The following is a 22,670-nucleotide window of genomic DNA, read 5'->3' on the forward strand; positions in this document are numbered from 1 at the left end:
TCCGGAGCCTGCTTTTCTTTCCCATCTTGCAGCTGTCTAAATACGCACTTCAAAATGAACGCACCAACATTCTTACACGCCTCCCCTCGCTAGGATGGAAGCCTGTGAGATTAGGGATTTATTTACTTCTGTATCAGCACCTCTCAGACCAGGGCCCAGCACACACTATTAAATAAATATTGGTTGAACAAATGGAAATTTTTTTTTATCTCCTATTCAGAACCCTCCAAAACCTTCCAACTTCATTCCAAATGTAAACAAAAGTCCTCACAATGACCTTGAAAGCCCTGGGTGATACAGCCCTCCATCCCAAGATGCTGCTCTCCCTTCCTTCTCCCTGGCTCACTCAGCTCTGACACCCACCCCTTCAGAGCCTTGGGCAGGCCGGGGAGCTCCTGCCTCAGGCTTTGACCCTCTCCTTCTTGCTCCTGCTTCACTTTTGCAGACCTGGGCCCAGCGTTCTCTCTCTCACGTTCCTCAGGTCTCTGCTCAAAAACCAGTGCATTGGAGCCTTCCCTGACCACATGACACAAAATAACACTGTTCTCACCTTGCAATTCCCGTCCCCGCTAGCCCGCATGTTCGTTTTTTTTTTCCCCATGATCTTACATATTGTCTATGTATTGGTTTACTGCTTCTGTCTCCCCACCCCTACTCCACTCACTAGTGTGTAAGCCTCGTGTAAGGAACATTTTGGTTGGTTGCTACTGTATTCTAGCCTGGCACGGAGGAGTTGCTCAATAAATATTGGTTGGATGGGTGCACAAATAAATGGTTTTACATGGGTTTTTTTAGCTACTCCTCTTTCCTGCTACATTGATTAAAAACCTTTTCCCCAGTTTCACATCTTATACTTTTTTATGGTATTTTAATGTGGAGCAGCAATTACTCCTTATGTAGTTAATTCTTTCTTATCCTTTGTAAGGGCACTTATCTGAAAAATCCCTCCCTGACCCGAACATCTGTTAAAGACACACCTATGTTTTCTGCAAGTATTTTAGGGTTTTATTTTTGGCTTTTAACCTTTTAATATACCTGGAATTCATTGTTTGTATGACCTGATCTAAATAGATTGCCTTCTAAAGAAAAATTTTCTGTGCATAACATATTGATTGGAATTATTGACCAAGTCATACAATACTGATTTTGGTCTATCATTACCTTTCTATTCCTAGATGATTCTAGGTTATTTACTCGAGTACATGTCCTCTTAAGATACTTTTTAGGGGTGCCTGGGTGGCTCAGTGGGTTAAGCCTCTGCCTTTGGCTCAGGTCATGATCTTAGGGTCCTGGGATTGAGCCCTGCATCAGGCTCTCTGCTCAGCACAGAGCCAGCTTCTCTCTCTCTCTCTGCCTGCCTCTCTGCCTACTTGTGATCTCTCTGTCAAATAAATAAATAAAACCTTAAAAAAAAAGATACTTTCTAAATTATTACAAATTTATGGTGGTGTTTCAATATTGCTCTTGTGTTTCTTTACTTAAATTTTGTTTCCTCTTAAATTTTAAGGCTAGTTCTAAAATGGTAGTGTTAAGATTTTGCCTTAAAATATACTGGCTATCATTATTAAGTAGAGGAATAGTACGGCTCATTACAATATTCAGTGTTCTAATATGACACGATCACTTGGTGAAGGTATTGTCTGTCATGTTTCTTGGCTGTAAGGTTACTGTTTTTTTCCCCCTTTGTCATTAGTAAGTATTTGGGGAATGAAACATAGATACTATGAAAACATCCTGTTTTTCCTCAAACTTTCATTGAATAACTTTAGCATTCACTCATGGATTTCTCTTGCAACAATTAATAACGTGGTGTCCTAATGGTGATTTCTTTCATTCCTTCTACATTTATTGACTGGACACTTATTGATTGGATTTCTTCTGTGAGAAGAAGTGATTCCTTCTCATCCATTTACTCATTCAGTTATTTATTTGTCATGGTAAGAATTCATGGATATTTATTTTTAGTGTGTGGATTATAACCCAATGCTACTGTTATTTATTTTGTTTCTAGATTGTTCCAGCTTTGGCCATTAGGAGCTCTTCTCAGTTGACTCTTTTGCCTTTTGAAATGCTGCCATCCTCTGGAGCACCTCCTTGGCTTCTGATACCACAAGGCCTTCCATGTTCTTCTTGTCTCTTTCACGAACTAGCCCTGGGATTGACCATTTATCCAAAGAAAGATGCGACTAATCTTAATTGTTCAACATTTGCTAAACACTCTACAAATTGTGGGTTTATTTTTTCTCCATATTTGCTACCATACCTAAGCTATTGGAATATGCTGATTAACCTACTATGACAAAGACTAATTGTTCAGGAACCAGAAAGAATGCCAATTTTTATAATGTCTTCACATGTCTGTTTTTTAATTTGGCTTCTTTAATTGTTAATTTAGGTGAAAATCTAACATGATGCTTAGAGATGACTTGTAAAAACCAATGATCTAAGCTGCCACTTTCCATGAATAGTAAGATTTCTACTGTCTATACCACAGGATGAGCAGCAAGGAACCCCATCTTCTCCATCTCTTTCCCTCAATCACTCTGCTTCACCTCATCCCTGTCTGAGGCATTTCTACAGACCTACGGGTTGACGGAACACTATCGGTAAACCGTTGACCCTAGAGGAGTCCAATGCCTTCCTTTTACGTGTACATTTCACACATAACCAAAGTGGGGCTGAGATTAGATGAGTTTTCCAACGTGATACACTGAGTGGTGGCTAAATGAGAGACTGAAAGCTGTGTTTGGAGTCCCCAGGAGCTTTCTCGAGCTTCAGTGTGATACTGAAGGAGGCAGAATTCTAGTTCTAAATCTAGAATTCAGGTTCTAAAATGGACAGAATCCAAATTAGACAATAAACAAAGAGAACTCTGTTAATGGTAAAATGAACTGCTTTGCAGATAAAATTTAAAAGTAGATATTTGCCCTAGGCTCAACCCCTTGGATGGTGGAAGCATTGCAACTCCATCCTGTTGTAGCTGGTGAATGACAATCATACATTCCCCAAAGATAGGCTCATTTGTCCTGCTGGTTTTTAATGTGATTGACGATCATTAAGTTCCCTATGGGAAAAACAAAATGAAAAAACTCAAATTCTTCTTCATCCTCAAAGCAAGCTTTCCTACCTGAATGATATAATTAGACATATATGTACACAGACACGGATAAATACCATGCAATATTTTTTCCATCATCCTTCTGAGGTTGATGAACTCAGGTTCACTTCGTAATGTCATCGTTCAGGTGACCATGACAAATTCAGATTAGAGGTTTCATCTCAAAGGCAAACAAGAACCAGAGTTCCTGTTGTGTTTTTTTTTTTTTTTAATTTAACCTGTCTTTTTCACAGAGTTTACTGTTGGACCAGTGTCTTCTATTGTGTTCTAATGAAGCTTTCATTATGGTTATTGAATTTTATTTTAAATTTCATGTTAATTTCATTCAGATAGTAAACTGTAACAATCTGTTATGAGTTGGTGAAAGTGTGATGGGGACTACCAAAGGCTGGGAAATGGTAAAGAGTATTTCTCTAGGGTAAATGATACACAATTTTAGAAAATGTATGTCTTCAGGAACATTCGCAGACCATCAGTTAGAGTCTTATGTTTATTTGACTAAAAGAAGAGAAGCTTATGGTACTATTTGTTAGCCAAATAAGGAAAATCTAATGCTGAAACAATAATAAAGTCATGACTAGTGACTTTGACTATTTGTGCATATGTTTAATTCTTTATTTAGTGCAAAATGGAGCATCTAATAAGTTCTTGGCTTGCATTTTTGTGGTAGGCAACATTAATGACCTTCAAAGATGTCCTCATACTAATCCCCAGTAACTGTGAATATGTCATGTCACGTGGCCAAGGGGAATTAAGGTAGCAGGTGGAATTAAGGTTGACAATCAGCTGACCTTACTGTAGGGAAACCTTCCTGGATTATCTAGGCAGGCCCAATGTAATCATAGGGGTCCTTCAGAATGGAGGAAGAAGAGGCGGTCAGAATCAGAGAGAAGTTAGAAGATGTAATTCTGCTGGATTAAAGACAAGAGGAAGAAGCTGTGGACATGGAATGTAGGCAGTCTCCAGAAGCTGGAAAGGGCATGGAAACACATTATCTCCCAGAGTCTTCAGAAGAAATGGAACCCTGCCAACACCTTGGGTTTACCCCAGCAACACATTTCAGACTTTGACCTTTAGGGATATAAGACAACAAATGTACACCGTCTGAAGCCATTGAATTTGTTATAGCAGCAATAGGAAACAAATAAAATTTCAAACAAAGTCTTACCCACAATGGAAATAAAGCTATGCATCGACAATGATTGTGAATAGATACTGGTATATTAGTCACGGTTCTCCAGAGAAACAGAACCAATAGGAAATACAAATACATGTAAATCTAGATCTAGATAAGAGGAGATTTATTTATTTATTTATTTACAATGATTTTACGTATTTATTTGACAGACAGAGATCACAAGTAGGCAGAGAGGCAGGCAGAGAGAGAGGAAGCGAAGCAGACTCCCCACTGAGCAGAGAGCCCGACGTGGGCCTCAATCCCAGGACCCTGGGATCATGACCTGAGCCAAAGGCAGAGGCTTTAACCCACTGAGCCACTCAGGCACCCCTAGATAAAAGGAGATTTATTATAGGAATTTGTTCAGAGAGTTACGGAGGTAGAGAAGTTACATGGCCTGTTTTCCACAAGTGGGAGAACAAGGTAAGCCAGTGGTATAACTCAGTCCATGTCCTAAGACCTGAGAATCTACCTGTGAATTGAAGCAGGTGATCTAAGTCTTGGTCTGAATCCGAAAGCCTGAAAACCAGGAGTGCCTATGCCTGAGGGCAAGAGAAGATGGACATCTCGGCTCAAGCAGAGGGAGCAGATTAACCCTTCCTCTGTGTTTGGCTCTGTTCAGTCCCTGAACAGATTGGATGATGACCACCCACATAGGGGAGGGTGGTCATTTTTTCTGGGTGTACCGATTCAAATGTTAATCTCTTCTGAAGTCACCCTCACAGACAGCCCCCCCACCCCGCCCCAAAACAACCTTTACCCGCTATCAGGGCATCCCTTAACCCAGTCAGCTCAACACATAAATTCAACCATTCCAATGAGGGATTAATGGAATGAATGATTTTTGAGAACCTGTCATCTGAGAATGTGTGATATCCAAAGAAGGAAAGAATATACTCTAAGGTTTGGGAAGCAGAACTTCTAAAAGTTTAGTGAAAAGTTTGCATTACTCCATAACATAAAGTTTTGAAAGGAAATATAACTTTAGAAGGTTGGAAAGTTCTCAAACGATGTAATTATGACTGTATAATCCTATAGATTGAATTGTATGAAGCCACAGAAGGCGTGCTTATCAAATATGTAGATGACATGAAGCCTGGCAAGAGAACGAACACATTGTATGTCAGAACCAGAATTGAAACAACAAAAAAAATCTTGTCAGTCTGTAGCAATGGGATGAATCTCTAAAAAGATAGAAGTTAACAGGGATTAACATAAGATCCTACACTTGGGTCCAAAATCCCAACTGCCCAAATGCAGTTGGAAGTGATGTAGCCTAGCAGCATGTGATGAAATGACTGTCGAGTTTTAATAACCCAAAAAGTTAAAGAGATATTATAATGAAATAATAGAAGAGCTAAACATTTCAAAAAAAGTTTTTTCCAATTACCTGCCGGTCAGATCACATTAGGAATTGTCTAATTTTGGATCCATGATAGGAATCAGTAAAGCAAACATGCTTGATTACTTAGTAATAGAACATATTTGAAGATATTGGGGATATTTACCTTGAAAATGAGACAAATCCAAATTCAAGGTGAGAAGGGAATAATAATAGTTCTCATTAAATGTTTTAATAACCTATGAGTCAAAGGCATTGGGTCTGTTCTACTGGGGTTCAAAGTCCTACCGAGGATCAGTGAGTAGAAGTCACAAGAAGATAGATTTCAGCTTAAGATAGAGAAGTTATGGTCAAAGTTGTCTACAATTCAGGCGGGTTGCTTGAAGAGTGTGTTTCTCATCAATGAGTACATCTGAATACAAATTAAACCACAACTGGGTAGAGACTGTTGTAAAAGTCATTCAAACCGTGAAAGAAATTACAGGTCAAATCACCTTACAGTTTCTGATGTTATGTCTAAGGATTATTGTGAGAAATAATTACTCCAAAAGGCTTAATTTATTCTTTACAAGGGCAAGGTTCATGTGTTGGGTAGTAAGTCTGTATCTTAGTAATAGCAAAGTATATTTTATGAAGCTCCTGATTGATACAACACGACAAACTTTCCTAGAAAAGGATTGGAAACATTATGTTTTAGGGAATTGCCAAAGATTTACTTAGTCTCATTGTAGCTCTCATTGCTATTGGTACTTGTTGTAAAGATGAAGACGCAAAATTCATGAGGAGCTAGGTGTTCAGAAGAGCGGACTACAGTCGCACTGTTTCATTATAGAGGAAAAGAAGGGAACTAAATGACAAATACTCTCTACTCATATTGTAATGGTAAATGCTTCTCTCAGACATGCCAAGTGCTCATTTCAGAATCCCTAGCCCTACCCCTTCTATCAAACTATCACAATTTCCCAGCTGTGAACTTCCCTGTGGCCAATGCGCCCTAAAGCATTCCCTAACGAGTGCAGCCCAGCAAAGACTTTGTTGACATTCTTAGATGTATAAATCCCCCTCACCTTTCAAATACCCTGTTCATTCTTCTCTGGGTTACCACTTTCATCTCTCTCTTTCTACTTTACTTGTTTCATTCTATTGCTCTTCACTTCGATTGTGAAAGATCTCTTATACTTGAGATAATATATAAAACCTTTTTCCCCCCAAAAAATCAAAAGAAAAAGTAGAAAGAAAGAGGTTAGAGAAAGGGGAAAGGGATGCTTTGAATTTTGATTCAGGGTCTTCCTGGAAAAGGCTACACCAAGCTATCTCTGAGAGTGCTGCTGAGAATATCAGAGTCAGTTTACAGAACTGTATTAAGGAAAACCAAGATTTGAGAAGAAACATAATTAAAATGAAAGAAGAAACATGATTTAAGAGATTGAATTTGTAAGTAGGTAAGTTTTCTCCTAGCCATTGTATTGGTTAATTTTACATGTCAACTTAGCTTTGATATCTGGTTTTCAGTCAACACCATTCTAGATGTTGCTGTGATGGTATTTTTAAGGATATGATCACCATTTAAATTAGTAGACTCTGAATAAAGTAGACTTCCCTCCATAATGTGGGTGAGCCTAATCTAATCAGTTGAAAGCCTTAAAACTGTCCCTCCTCCCTGCCCCTCAGCAAGAAGGAATTCTTCTTCCATTGGCTTCAGGCTGAGACAGTCAACTTTCTCCTGGGTCTCCTACTTGCAGGCTTGCTCTGTAGATTCTAGCCTCCAAAATCATATGAGCCAGTTTTTCAAATATTTTTCTCAATAAGAGAGATATAAAAATAAAGAAATATAAATAAATTTGTCTCTATCTCTACTTCCCTATCTATCTATCTATCTATCTATCTATCTATCTATCTATCTTGTTTCGCTGGGAACCTTGATTAATGCAACCAGGAATTTCTTCCATCCCTTGTCCTACTCACTCACTTTTCTGATTTCTATCCTTGAAGTTAACCTTCCTCTGGGGTAAGACCTAGCAACCTTCCCCCAAACTTCGTGTATGAAGCCATTTCTACCCCTCTTCTTACTTTATAATTATACTTTGTATAATGATACCAGAAAATAGGCATTCTAGATCATATTGAAAAACCATTAACTCATGGATATGTATATCTTGCTATCAGGAAAATAAAAACTCTAAGTTCCCAAGAAACCTACCAGACTTATGAGATTCCATGAAAGCCTCACCCAGGGTTAGTTGTAAGGATTATTTGAATAATATATATGAAACAGCTTTCAAACAAAACCTTACCATATTTTGTGTACTTTTTTTTTTTCCTGCCTTTTTTTATTTTCAAACTCACATGCATGCACCTCATTGAACTGTTTAGAGTACAGGGTACAAATCAATTCAGTGAAATCTAACACATATTCTCTGTGGGTGTCTGCATACAAGAGAAACTCAGAAACTGATATAGGGGACAGCTATGTGAATACTGTGTAACTCCAGGACAGGTGGATCTGGGGAAAAGAGATTTATAAGCAATAGATGTGCTAAGGGAATATAAGATAAAATACTGATTTCTAGAGAAATCTGAATGGATTTTTGAAAGAGGTAGAATATGTATTGGTCCTGAGGGAGAATAGGAATTCAATAAATAAATATCCAAGGAAAGGACATTCTAGAAAATTATAATAGTAATTAACATTCATTTATCTGTTATTGTGTTTGACTTTGGAAGGTATATACACTATGCCAGATATCGTGTCAATGCTTCACATGCATTTTCTCATTCAATTTTGCAACAACTCTGTAAAAGGCATATTATGAATGACCCCATTTTATAGATGCAGAAATGGAGGTCTTGAGAAGTAAGTAAATGGCCCAAGATCACATGTGTGGAGAGCAGCAGAGCAAATACTTGAACACAGAATGTGCAACTCTGAAGACGAGGTTCTTCACGGCCACATAGCAATGTCTCTTAAATAAAGAAGAATTAGTAAAATCAGGGTCTGAAAGTGGGGAAAATGTGAGATACGTTATTAGTGTGACTTGGATATAGCAAGATTAGATTTCTACTTAAGGCAATATGGCAAACCAGATGTTCAGAAATACACCTGCTGGCACAATGTACCTAAAATACTGGATTAGCATTAAAATGTGTCCAAATAAGTGATCAAAATGATTAAAAGTAATTAAGGAGTCCCCTCAGAGAATAGAAATCATTAATCGAGAGAGGTAAGTGAAGTCCAGAGCTGCTTGGTATTGACCCTTGGGATATCTGCCAAGGGCTGATAGTCTAGAACTTGTGTTTTATTGGTCTGTACAAGTTGGGGACAGGACACAGAGCCTGAGGCTAAAGCAAGGTGGAAGATAGAAGACAAACCTGAAAACTAATATTCCTAATGATTGAACAATAGCAAGAAAACTCATTGAAAAGTTAATAATAGGAATATGTGCTATTCTTAGACTTCGGGAGATAAAACCAGAAAATTCTTTCCTGAGAATTCCTGGTCACAAGTATATACTCACGTATATGAGTATACAGGAGGATAGAAGTGAGAAGCTAGTATTCAAGCATATGTGAGGACTAGGAAACCCTTAGAGGTAGTGGAGAAAACAGTGGCTTGGAGGCCAAGATGCTGAGCAGAGCTTTTAGCAGTCCAAGGGGCTCCTCAACAAGATGGGAAACCCAGCAAATATCTCAGATTTTGAAGTAAGGAGCCTGAAGGGCTATCCTCTAGATGGAAGCAGACTAGCCTTCACGACTAACAAAACTCATTCCAAATTAACTCAGTACCAGGCTGCATGAGGTGATCTGTTTTTATCCTGACATATGCAGTAACCAAAACACATCCTTTTTCTGATGAAAATTACATTATCAAGAACTTCGATTTCTCTTCTTGATTTTTATCACAATGTTTGACTTTCCATTTAAAAATTACCATGCATTCCATGGACAAAATGATCAAATAAAAACTAAGCAAAAATAGACAAAACAGAATCGAATCCAAAATCAACTGACATATTGGAATAAATAGATACAGACTTTACTATAGTTATTATTGTATGTTCAAGGACATAGGTGGGGAATTTAGTAGATAATTAAACTCTAGAGAATGATTAAAATGGAAATTCTAGAAGAGAATTCTAGAAGAGAAAAATAGGAAAAATATAAATATGCAAGTAAGAACTCAGTAGACAAATTAAGAGCAGAACAGACTCCAGTAAACTGAGGATTAATGAATGGGGAGATAGGACACTAGAAAATATCTAAACTGAAGAAGGAAAAGGCAGATGTATATGAAAAGCAAGATAAACAAATACAAGCAAACTAAAAGAAATCTAAAACTCATCCCCAAAGACATGTGAGACATTGTGGGAATGTCTGGTAGGTGGATAGAAATCTCAGAAGCAGAGTAGGAGAATGTGACTGTTTTTGAAGTGATACTGATGAAGGATTTTTTAATATTGATAAATTAAATTGTATGTCCAAATAGTATTGCAAAGCCAAGTATAATAAAACAAAGCAACAGAAAAAGAAACAAAGCAAACTAAACCAAGATATATCATTGTAAATCTCATGGAAATCAAAGCCAATGAGAAAACCTTAAAAGCAGCCAGACAGGGAAAAAAGACATGTTACTTTCTTTCTAAAAAAAAAAATTATTATTTTTTAAAAATCATAATTCCAGTATAGTTAATGGAGAGTGTTATATTAGTTTCAGGTATACAATATAGTGATTCAGCACAACCTTACAACACTTTGTGATCCTCAGGACAAGTGTCCTCCTTAGTCCCTATCACCTAGTTAATGCATTCCCCCACTCTCCTCCCCTCTGGTCACCATGAGTTTGTTCTCTATAGTTAAGAGCCTGTTTCTTGATTTGTCTCTTTCTCTTTTTTCCTTCTGTTTATTTTGCTTCTTAAATTCCACATATGCCTGAAATCATATAGTATTTGTCTCTCTGACTGACTTATTTCACTTCAAATAATACCTTCTAGTTCCATCCATGTCATTGCAAACGGCAAGGTTTCATTCTTTTCTATGGTTGGATAATATTAAGGACATATTACTTTCTTTCTTTTAAAAAATATTTATTTATTTGAGGAAGAGCATGAGTGAGAGAGCAGAAGCAGAAGGTGTGGCAGAGGGAGAAGAAGAAGCAGGCTCCCTGCTGAGCCAAGAGCCTGATGTGGGGTTCAATCCCAGGATCCTGGGATTGTGATCTCAGTTGAAGGCAGCCGCTTAACAGACTAAACCACTCAGGTGCCCCACGGATATATTTCAATAATAAAATATTTTCAGTATGTTTAAGACCACAAAAATGGAACTGGTTCCTTAATGGAAATTATGGAAGCCAAAACACAGTTGAAAGTGTTAACAAAAAAATAACTGTAAACTTAGAATTTTATACCAAGCAAAACATTTTTCAGAGATGACCTGGAATTTAATACCACCAAAAATGTTTTCTTAAAATAAAGGCAAATAAAGACATTTCTGGCAAGAAAAAAAAAAAAGTTGTCATCAGCAGATACATACTAACAAAAGAAAAACAAATATATAATCTAAGAAGAAATGAAGAGAAAAAAAAGAATGAAATGTATGTACAAATCTAAATGAATTTTGATTTATCAATATATTTATTTCCCTTTTAGACCATACAAGAACTTCAGAATACTGTAGCTCCAGTCAGTGGGTTTTAATTATACCTTGATTTTTTTTTAACCCCACCAACTAGAGGTACACAATAATATCAATAATATCATGAAGGAATTTAAGTACATGTAGAATGAACACATATGGTAACAATAGTGCAAAAAGTGGAAAGATATATTTTAATGCCTTTGCTTTGCCCTGAAATTGGTAAAAGTAATTATTTGAATTAAACTCTAATAAGTCAAAGACACATGTTGTAATTTCTAGGTTAACTATCAAATGAAAAGTAAAAGAATGTACAACTAATAACAAGTGGTGGAATAGGGTTATTTTAACAAATACTTGATTAATACAAAATAAGGCAATAAGAAGAAATGTTCAAGGATGGAATCGGTAGCAAGAAGAATAAGTAGAAATAAATACCTCTACTTATGTAGGGATCAATCTATGAGGAAGATAAAATAAATATAAATTTATACAGACAATAACATAGCTTCAATATATGTAAGAAAAATTGACAGAACTAAATGGAAACTAACATTAATTTCATAAAAACAGCAACAGTAATATCTAGTTGGTGGAATTAAAAAAAATCAAGGTATACTTAAGATCCAATGAGTGGAGGGGTGCCTGAGTGGCTCAGTTGGTTAAGCATCTGACTCTTGAATTTGATTCATGTCATCATCTCAGGGTGCTGGGGATCAAGTCCCACATCAGGCCACACTGAGAGCGGTTAGGATTCATTCTCTTCCTTTCCCTTTTCCCTCCAACTCCCCATCAGGTACACTCTCTCTCAAAAAAAAAAAAAAAAAAAAGTCTAATGACCGGAGTTACAGTTTCTGAATTCTTACTGAATGGCATAAAAGGGGAAATAAGTATATTGATAAAGTTAACACTTTTATGAGTTAATATATAAGTCAAAATTTCTAGAGTAATTCCTAATAAATTAAGTAGAACTTCCAAACCAAGAGAGGGATAGAACAGAAAGAAATAGAAAGGAAGTGACCTCAATTATTTTGGAAGTTAAAAGGAAAAGGAAAATATAATGCTAAAAGGGGGGAAATCCTCACATCCATTATGATGGCTACCATAAAAAATAGAAAATAAAAGCTATTGGCAAGGATGTGGAAGAACTGGGCCCTTAGTACACTGTTAATGGAAATGTAAAATGGTGCAACTTCTGTGAAAAACAATATGGCAGATTTGGGGGGGATTTTAATTATACCTTGATTTTTTTTTTAACCCCACTAACTAGACATTACTGTTGCTGTTTTTTTTTTTTTTTGAAGCAAATGTTAGTTTCCTTTTAATTCTGTCAATTTTTCTTGTATTGAAGCTATGTTATTAAGTCCATATAAATTTAATATGACCTCCTCAGATAAAAAATAGAACTACCATATGATTCAGCAATCCCACTCTGGGGTATATATCTAAAGAATTGAAAACAGAGTCTCAGAGAGATATTTATGCACCCATATTTATAGCAGCACTTTTCTCAATGGTCAAAAGGTAGAAGCTATTCAAATGTCTGTTGACTGATGAATGGATAAACAAAATATGGTGTATGCATACAATCAAGTACTATTCAGCCTTAAAATAGAAGTAAATCCTATCACATTCTGCAGTACAGATAGCTTTCAGGACATAATGCTAAGTGAAATAAGTGAGTCAAAAAAGATAAATATTGTATGATTCTACTGATATGAAATATCTAAAATAGTCAAATTCGTAGACACAAAAAGTAGAGTGACAGTTACCAGAGGCTTGAGCAAGAGGAAATAGAGAGTTGTAGATTAATGGATGTAGAGTTTTGGTTTTGCAAGTTGAAAAAGTTCTGGAGATCTGATTCATAACAATATGAATATTTTTAAAACTACTGAACTGTTTACTTAAAGACTATACTTGAAGGATGGTAAATTTTACATTATGTAATTTTTTATCACAATAAAAAAGAGGGAAGATAACAAGTATATATGAGTTGAAAGTCATGCCTCCAAATATATTGGTTATCATGATCAGTGTAAATGAACTAAATTTTCGTTAAACTAAAGATTGTTAGACAAGACTAAAATTTAACCTTGATTTTAAAAAAAATCCAGGTATTTATTCTTTAAAAAAAATAACTAAAATATAAGGACACCAAAAATTGAAAGCAAAGGGATGAAAAAATTATAGGCCAGGCAAGTACTAAGCAAAATCAAAGTAGTATGGATTTATTATCCTGAAAAAGTAGTCCCTGTGACAAGAAAGGACTAGTAAGGATAATGAGAATCATTGCATATTGATAAAATATTACGTTCTTAAGATTTAACAATTTTAAAACTATTTGTACATAACAGCATAACTTCAGACATAAATAAAAATATTAACAGAAATAGGAAGAACACGACAAATCTAACATTACAGAAGGAAATTTAATACAGCTTTTTTAGGAATTAGTAGAACAAGCACATAAATATATTAGGAGTGTAGAAGATTGGAATAGCATAATTAAGAAACTTGGCCTAATTGACATATACAGAATACTGTAGCTCTCCCAATTTTTATTGTTTTCAAATACAGATGCTAATATTTACCAAAATTACTAAGTGCTTGGGCTATAAAGAAAGGTTTAATAAACATCAAAGAATGAAATTATTTTAGAAATTTATGGTTCAAAGATAACTTAGAAAATCCCACATATTTAGAAATGTAAAACTATTTCCCAAACATCTATGCAGCAAAGAAAGAATCAAAAAAAGAAGTAGGAAACTACTTAATTCTGAATAATAATGAAAATACAATATCAACTTATGGGATTCAGCTCAAATAAAATTTGGAAATACATACTCTTAAATTTCTATATTAAAAGAAAGAAATCACTATTGATAAATAACAAATTTCCCCAAAACTTAATGGCTTAAAAATAGCAAATTTTTTAGGATTTTATCATTCCTGTGAGACAGGAGTATGGAGTGGCTTGGCTTGGTAGTCCTTGCTCAGCTCCCTCATGAGACCTCAGTCAAGCTAGTGGCCAGGGCTCCAGTCATCTGAAGGCTTGACTGGGGCTGAAGGATTTACATTCCAACATGGCTCATTCATGTGGCCATTAACTGGAAGCCTCAAAATTTTTCCATGCGAGCCTGCTCTTTAGTGACCAATCATTCCAGTTCCTTCAGGGCTGAAATAGCAGGAACACAGATTTTTATTTTTTTAACTGCTTGAGCTATTTTACTTTGTTCAGTTTTTTTAAATTAATTTTTTTAATTTTTTTTAACAAACCTATAATGTATTATTAGCCCCAGGGGTACAGGTCTGTGAATCGCCAGGTTTATACACTTCACAGCACTCACCATAGCACATACCCTCCCCAATGTCCATAACCCCACCACCCTCTCCTGACAGCCCTCCCCCCAGCAACCCTCAGTTTGTTTTGTGAGATTAAGAGTCTCTTATGATTTGTCTCCCTCCTGATCCCATCTTGTTTCATTTATTCTTTTCCTACCCCCAAACCCCCCACATTGCATCTCCACTTCCTCATATCAGGGAGATCATATGATAGTTGTCTTTCTCTGATTGACTTATTTCACTAAGCATAATACCCTCCACATTGTCGCAAATGGCAAGATTTCATTTCTTTTGATGGCTCCATAGTATTCCCTTGTATATATGTACCACATCTTCTTTATCCATTTGTCTGTTGATGGACATCTAGGTTCTTTCCATAGTTTGGCTATTGTGGACATTGCTATTATAAACATTGGGGTGCACGTGCCCCTTCAGATCCCTACGTTTGTATCTTTAGGGTAAATACCCAGTAGTGGAACATGGATTTTTAATACTGAAACTGGGAAACTCCCAAACAAACCAGAGCACTTGCTCACCCTAAAGTCTCTACAAGGCTGCTTGTCTTACTCCAGAGTGAGTAATCCAAAAGAGAGGTTTTATGACCTTGCCTCAGAAGGCACACATCATCACTCTGCCATAATCCTTTCATTAGAAGTGATTTAATATGTCCAGTCCACAATCAAAGGGAGGACTCTGCCTTTTGAAGAGAAAAGTATCAAGAAATTTGTAGACACATTTTACAAGTGCCATATTATATGTCCAACAGAAGAAGTTAGAAAAATGCAATAGGATAAACACAAAGTAAGTAATACGAAGGGATTAGTAAAGATGAGTAGAAATTAATGAGATAGAGTGCAAAGCTACTACAGAATAGATCATAAAAAAGGTTAAAGAAAGAGATCAAAGATGACCAAAGTAGAAGGAGAGATATTTGTTCATTGGTTGGAAATTTTGACATAAATTAATAATTTATGTCATAATTTAGCCAATATACCATCAGAAGTTTTTAATAGATGTATACAGCTAATTCTAAAATATATGTGGGCAAACGAAGTTGAATAGCCAAAACCAATTTTGAAAAATGAAGAATTAACTTGGAAGAAGTATGCCACTCAATTTTAATACTTGTCATTTAAGCTACAGTGATCAAGACCATACGGCATTAAAGGGACAGACACATAGGTCAGTGGAACACAGTAAAGATTCCAGAAATATATCCACACAAATAAGGCAATAGATTTAAACAAAGGTGTAGAGTTCATTCAAGGGAGAAAAAAAATAGTCTTTTTAAAATTGATACTGGAATAATTGGATATCCCTTTTAAAAAATGTGGACCTTGACTTATATCTCCAACCTTATACAAAATCAACTCAAAATGAATCATAGGTCTGAGTATAAAACAAAACTACATAACTTTTAGAAGAAAATGTAAGAAAAATTTCATTGTCTGGGGCTGGGTGAAGAGTTCTTAGCTATGACACCAAAAGTATGATCCATAAAAGAAAAAAAAAGTAAGTTAAAGTTAGTTATTAGCTCTGACACCAAAAGTATGATCCATAAAAGAAAAAATAAGTAAGGAAGGACAAAAGGACAAATACAATATAAAAAAAAAGTTTACTCTGTGAAAGATGTTATTAAAAGACTATGACAAGCTGCAGACTTGGAGAAAATGTTCATAAATCACATGTCCAACAAAGGCTTGTGTTCAGAATATATAGAGAACACTCAAAATTCAAGAGTAAGAAAACAACCCAATTTAAGAGCAGACAAAGTACTTGAAAAGACAGTTCACCAAAGAGGATATACGAACGGTAATAAGCACATCAGCTATTAGGGAAATGAATACAAATTAAAATCACTATGGGATACCACTATACACCTATTACAATGGCCACAATAAATACTAGTGGCATACCAAGTGAGTATATGGAGCAACCTGAACTCTTGACAGCTAGTGGGAATGCAAAATAGTATAGACACTCTAGACATTCTTATAAAGTCAAAAATATGTATACCACATGATCTAGCATTCCCATTCTTGGGTCAAGTGATAAAGTAAGTACAGAAAATCAACAAAATTAGTGATGAAAAGTAGAGGTTCGGGGCACCTGGGTGGCTCAGTGGGTTAAAGCCTCTGCCTTCGGCTCGGGTCATGATCCCAGGGTCCTGGGATCAGGCCCCGCATTGGGCTCTCTGCTCAGCGGGAAGCCTGTTTCCCTTCCTCTCTCTCTGCCTGCCTCTCTGCCTACTTGTGATCTCTGTCTGTCAAATAAATAAATAAAAATCTTTAAAAAAAAAAAAAGAAAAGTAGAGGTTGAAGAGAATTTAAACCCTAAGATAATATTATGAACATCTCTTTACCAATGTATTTGACAACTTCAGTGAAATGGACATTGTTTTAGAAAAAGATATACAACCAAAACCGACTAAACTTTTTGAGACAAAAAAATCTAAAATAAGTGAATCAGTAGTTTAAAATAATCCTACAAAGAAAACATCAGGCCCAGAGTTACAGGTGAATTATCTCAAATAATCAGGAAATAAGAAATTCCAATTTTATTAAAAGTCTTTCAGAGATAATACAAAGGAGGATACCTCCTAAGTTATTCTGTACATTTACTATAAACTTGTTACCAAAGCTGAGAAGAACATATGAGGAAGGAATATTAGGGATCAATGTCACTAATGTACATAGTCATGGATAAGCTGAATTGAATGATGTATGGATATGCTATCATAATTAAATGAATTTTAGAAATGCAAGGCTGGGTAAATATTTCAAAATTATTAATTGTAATTTATCCCAATAACCTATAAACTATACAATTATCTCATTAGACAATTTTAAAACTTTGATAATTTCAACATCAATCCATGAGAAAATCTATTAACCAACTAGGGACTAGAAATAAATATCCTTATGATGAGAAGCATGTACAAAGTTATCTATAATAAACATCACATTCCATGGGGGATATATCAAAAGAATTTTAAAAGTTAACTTTTTTCAATGAAATTTTTTTGAATCACCAATGTCCTGTATCATGTGTTATATTCAACATCGTAATGAAAAGCCTACTTGTTTAAAAAGACAAGCAAAAAGTCCAAGTTATAAAGATCGACACAAGTGAGTTGTCTGTATTTTAAAGATTTTATTTATTTATTTGACAGAAAGAGAGAGAGAGAGAAAGCACAAGTAGGCAGAGCAAGCAGAGGGAAAGGGAGAAGCAGGTTCCCTGCTAAGCAGGGAGCCCCATGTCTGGCTTGATCCCAGGACCCTGGGATCATGACCTGAGCAGAAGGCAGACCCTTAACCGACTGAGTCACCCAGGCGCTCTGAGTTTTCTGTATTTTAGTAATAACAAGAAGATATAATTTCCCAAGCTAACATTTAAAATAGCAATAGTAATATCAGGTGTCTTGGAGTGAAGTTCTTGTATAATCTAATCATTCCTGGAACATAAACAATTACATCTAAGGCGTAAGTGAAAGAGGGATACTATGTTTATACAGGAAGACTCAGTATCATAAGGGTGTTCCTTCTCCTGCAAATTGCTCCTCGGGTTCAATGCAATGACAATTCACAATACCTACAGGGTGGTCGTTTTTAGTTTTTGTGTGTGTGTGTGTTTTTAACTTGTCATTCTGATTCTACAATTTATGCGGGAAAGCAGACAGCGGGTGTAGTAACTTAAAGTGCGGAATTGGCACAAAGATGGACAAATGGACAAATACAAAGACTAGAGGCTGAAAAGCAGACTCTCACACATATAGGACACGGCAAGAGTAAGCTATTTAAGCCCAAACCTCCGCAGGCTATGCCCATGCTGCATTGCAAAGGAATAAGCAGTGTTGTACGTGCAGTGAGCTGGATGTGAGGCTGGCACCGCACACAAAGACGATTCCAGGTTCTTTAGATACTTGCATGTAAAAGGCAACATTGAGAAATATTTAGAAAGGGGCGCCTGGGTGCCCAGGGTGGCTCAGTGGGTTAAGCATCTGCCTTCGTCTCAGGTCATGATTCCAGGGTCCTGGGATCGAGCACCAAGTCGGGCTCCCTGTCTGCTTCTCCCTGTCCCCCTGCCCCTGTTTCTGCTCTCTCTCTCACTCTTTCTCATGCATGGGCACTCTCTGTCTAATAAATAAATAAAATCTTCAAAAAAAAAAAAAGAAAAAATATGAGAACTTCCTTAAGACCTTCATCAAATAGGGAAATGTTTCTTAAAGAGAAAACTTTTTAACCATAAAAGATAAAGATTGATCAATTTTAACACAATAAATAACTGATATTTATCTACAGACTTAAGAGTGAAAAGACATGCCACAGAGACATTTGTGCAGCACATTCAACTGATACTTTTTATATAAATATAGACAAAGCACAGTTATTATAGATGCAGAAATACTATAAAACTATGAGAAAATAACTCATTGAAGCACCTGTGTTTGACCTGAAGGTATAGAGTTTACCAAAATACCTAGAAATTACATTCACAAAATTTAGACAACTGATTTTGTAGTTCATTTTAAAAAATTAAGTTAATACTTAGAATAATAAAGTCTTATACATCACTAAAGAAAAAAATATCGAAAACCTCTTGATTTTCTTTTCTTTTTCCTGAAGAAGAGCATCTTTAACCCCCTTTTTCTGAACACTTTAAGTATATTGGAATATGTGAATATCTTGGTTCCTCTTTTAGAATAAATTTGTTTGGTTATTTACTTATTCATCTGTACAAGAAATGTATTAATAGCAAAAGCCAATAGGAAAGTATCATAAAAAGAACACTTTTATAAAAACACTAAAAACAATAAAATATTAGGAATATATGTAAAATGTTCAAGACTTACAAAAACTTTTAAGATCATAAAGAACAATTTAAATAATGGGAAATTTAGTCCATGGTTCTGAGTGCTTTTGAACATAGAGATATTTAACTTCCCAGGCACCTGAGTGGCTCAGTCATTGGGCATCTGCCTTGGGCTCGGGTCAGGATCCTGGGGTCCTGGGATCACACCCTGCATGGGGCTCCCTGCTCAACAGGAGGCCTGGTTCTCCCTCTCCCACTCCCCGTGCTTCTGTTCCCTCTCTCTTTGTGCCTCTCTCTGTCAAATAAATAAATACAATCTAAGGGGTGCCTGGGTGGCTCAGTGGGTTAAGCCTCTGCCTTCAGCTCAGGTCATGATCTCAGGGTCCTGGGATCGAGCCCCGCATCCGGCTCTCTGCTCAGTGGGGAGTCTGCTTCCCCCTCTCTCTCTGCCTGCCTCTCAGCCTACTTGTAATCTCTCTGTCAAATAAATAAAATCTTTAAAAAAATAAATACAATCTTAAAAAAAAAATACTTAACTTCCCAAAAATAATCTATAAGTTTAATACAATTCCCAAAAAAAGAAAAAAAAATCACAATAGTATTTAAAGATAAAATATGACTGCTTACTCTACTATCATCTGAAAAGATATTGTTAGTGAATAGATAGGAAAGGTGTCAAAATAAGACAGTTCTATTTTGCCTAATTCCACCTGATCAATCGTATCTTTGTCATTCTTTACATCTTGCTTTATTTTGGCTAATCTGATATGCCAAAAGCTGAGAGGAACAAGAGTGTCCATGAGCTACAGTCAGTTCAGTGCTCACTGGCATTGCTGCGGGGCGGTTGGGGGGTGCAGTGGGCAATGCCTATCTGCTTGATAGTTTATAGATTTTTAGCTTAGGTTTTCTAGACTTATTCGTCAACTTGGTCTTTTCTTTCCAAGTGTTTCTGTTTCTGGTGTGACAAGGAAAGGAACACATTTAAATTCTTTAGTACCTTTCTCCAATGACCTCACCAGTAGGTCTCCTCAGTTTTGAACTACTTATTTGTAAATTCTTACTTTGGAATTCTAGAAGAAAGATCTTGGAAGTTTTCAAATATATTAGACAATTGTGAATAGAGTTACATTTTTTTCTTTAATATGGTTGATCTGTGTACTTTCTCCTTTCTAATTTACTGATAAATAATTTATTCACCAGAAGGTTGTGGAGTTTTTTAAATTAGAGTTTAGAAAGAACAAATTCTTAGATACAGTTCTTAATTTTATTGCTTTTATGATTTCTATTTATTTGTTTTGGCCTTCACACAAAATCTTTCCTTCCATTTAGCTTTGGGATTTTTTTCTCCCTAAAATTTTAAGTAGATATTTACTTCCTTAATTTTTTCTTAATCGCCCCTCTTCCCTCCTCTTCCTCCTCCTTCCTCTTGTTTGCCTTGTTTTTCTCGTTCTTGTTCTTTTCCCTCTCCGTCTTTGTCTTTTTCTTCTTCTTCTTGAAAATAAACATACACATAGAGTCATACTGTGGTAATTCCCCATAAATTCTGATCTGTAAGCTTTAAATTAGAATTTTTTCCAAATGCTTAATTATTGCATTTTTTTTATATTCTCACTTGACCCTATTGATCTTTAGGCACATTTGTTTCAAAGTTATTAGGATAAATTTTTTTTTCATTATTATGCATTTGTATTTGTGTGTACTATGTGTATTACATGATCCATTGTTAGACAAAATATATGCTTTTAAAAATGTACTCAGACTTTTTTGTGGCCTAATATGGTATAGGTTTTTATAAATCAGACATTGACTTGGGAGTGAGGCATACTCCCTGTTTTATGATTTAAAATTAATTATAGGGACGCCTGGGTGGCTCAGTTGGTTGGACGACTGCCTTCGGCTCAGGTCATGATCTCGGGGTCCCGGGATCGAGTCCCACATCCGGCTCCCAGCTCCATGGGGAGTCTGCTTCTCCCTCTGACCTTCTCCTCACTCATGCTCTCTCTCACTGTCTCTCTCTCAAATAAATAAATAAATAAAATCTTAAAAAAATAAATAAAATAAAAGTTAGAAATATGTTAGTTCTACTTTATTAATTGTATTATTCATAAATAACATGGCTTTATTTCTTTTTATTTATGTAATGAAAATAAGTAACTAGTGGTCTCCCTCAGAGGGAAGAAACTAGTATTTTGTTTCTAAAGACACAGCCTCTTTTTCCCATAGGTGGTATAAACCATTTTCTGTCGCTTTGTTTTTCTGAACTAGAAAACCAGTCAGTCCATGCCCTGGAGGACCTGGCAGGGATTTCTGTGAGGGTAACTCGGAAACTGTACACTCCTTCCTATGACTTTGGAAGCTTCCAGAGTAGATTTCTATGGTGGAGGTTAGCACAGAGGGAATGGAGCCCCTAGGCCACCTCATCCCCATCTCAGTCACAGGGTGTCTGGAAGGTTCTCCCTTCCATTTTGGGGCAGGTAGTGAGCTAACAACAGTGTCTCTGAGGTTGTCATGTGTTTTAGCTCCTTAGTTCTGCACTGAATGCGATGTTTGTAGAAAATGGGAGGTACTAGCTTGAGTGCTTTGTACCTACTTAGTGACTGCATGTAGTAGGTAGTCAGTAAACACTGGTAAGTAGAACTGACCTATTTTAAGCTACTCTGTACTTCGGCTATCTTAGACCATTTGAACACAGCAATCGTTGAGTGGATAATTGTTACTTTCCTTTATTTCCATTACGTTTCATTATTATTAAGAAGTAAGTGCTCGTCCCTTGCCTCGTCCATTGCATTTTTACAGATGCAATGCTGATATGTTTTGCGTGCATGCTGGTTTTATTTTTTAAATGAGTGAATCATGTTATTCACAATGGACACCTCAAAACCCTGGAAAACTTTAGCAACATTTGATCGATAGTTCTAGATTTCCTCAGATAACTTCCTCCATTTTACAGTTTCCTCGGGGTGCCTGGGGGGCTCAGCTGGTTGTGTCTGACTCTTGATTTTGGCTCAGGTGATGATCTCAGGATTGTGGGATCCAACCCCTAGCTTGGGCCTCATGCTCAGTGTGGCATCTGCCTAAGATTCTCTCTCATTCCCTTCCTTTGAAACCTCATAGCCAGAATTTGGGGGATTCCATCATACAATGTCCTTCTTGGAAGTGACGCATCACACTAAACATTCAGGGAGATTTTTCCTGGAGTCGTTGCCATAGGCCTTGATGAAAAGAGTTGCCCACTCTGGGTCATCATCTGC

Source organism: Lutra lutra, chromosome 11, assembly GCF_902655055.1.
Source record: "Lutra lutra chromosome 11, mLutLut1.2, whole genome shotgun sequence".
NCBI lineage: Eukaryota > Metazoa > Chordata > Mammalia > Carnivora > Mustelidae > Lutra > Lutra lutra.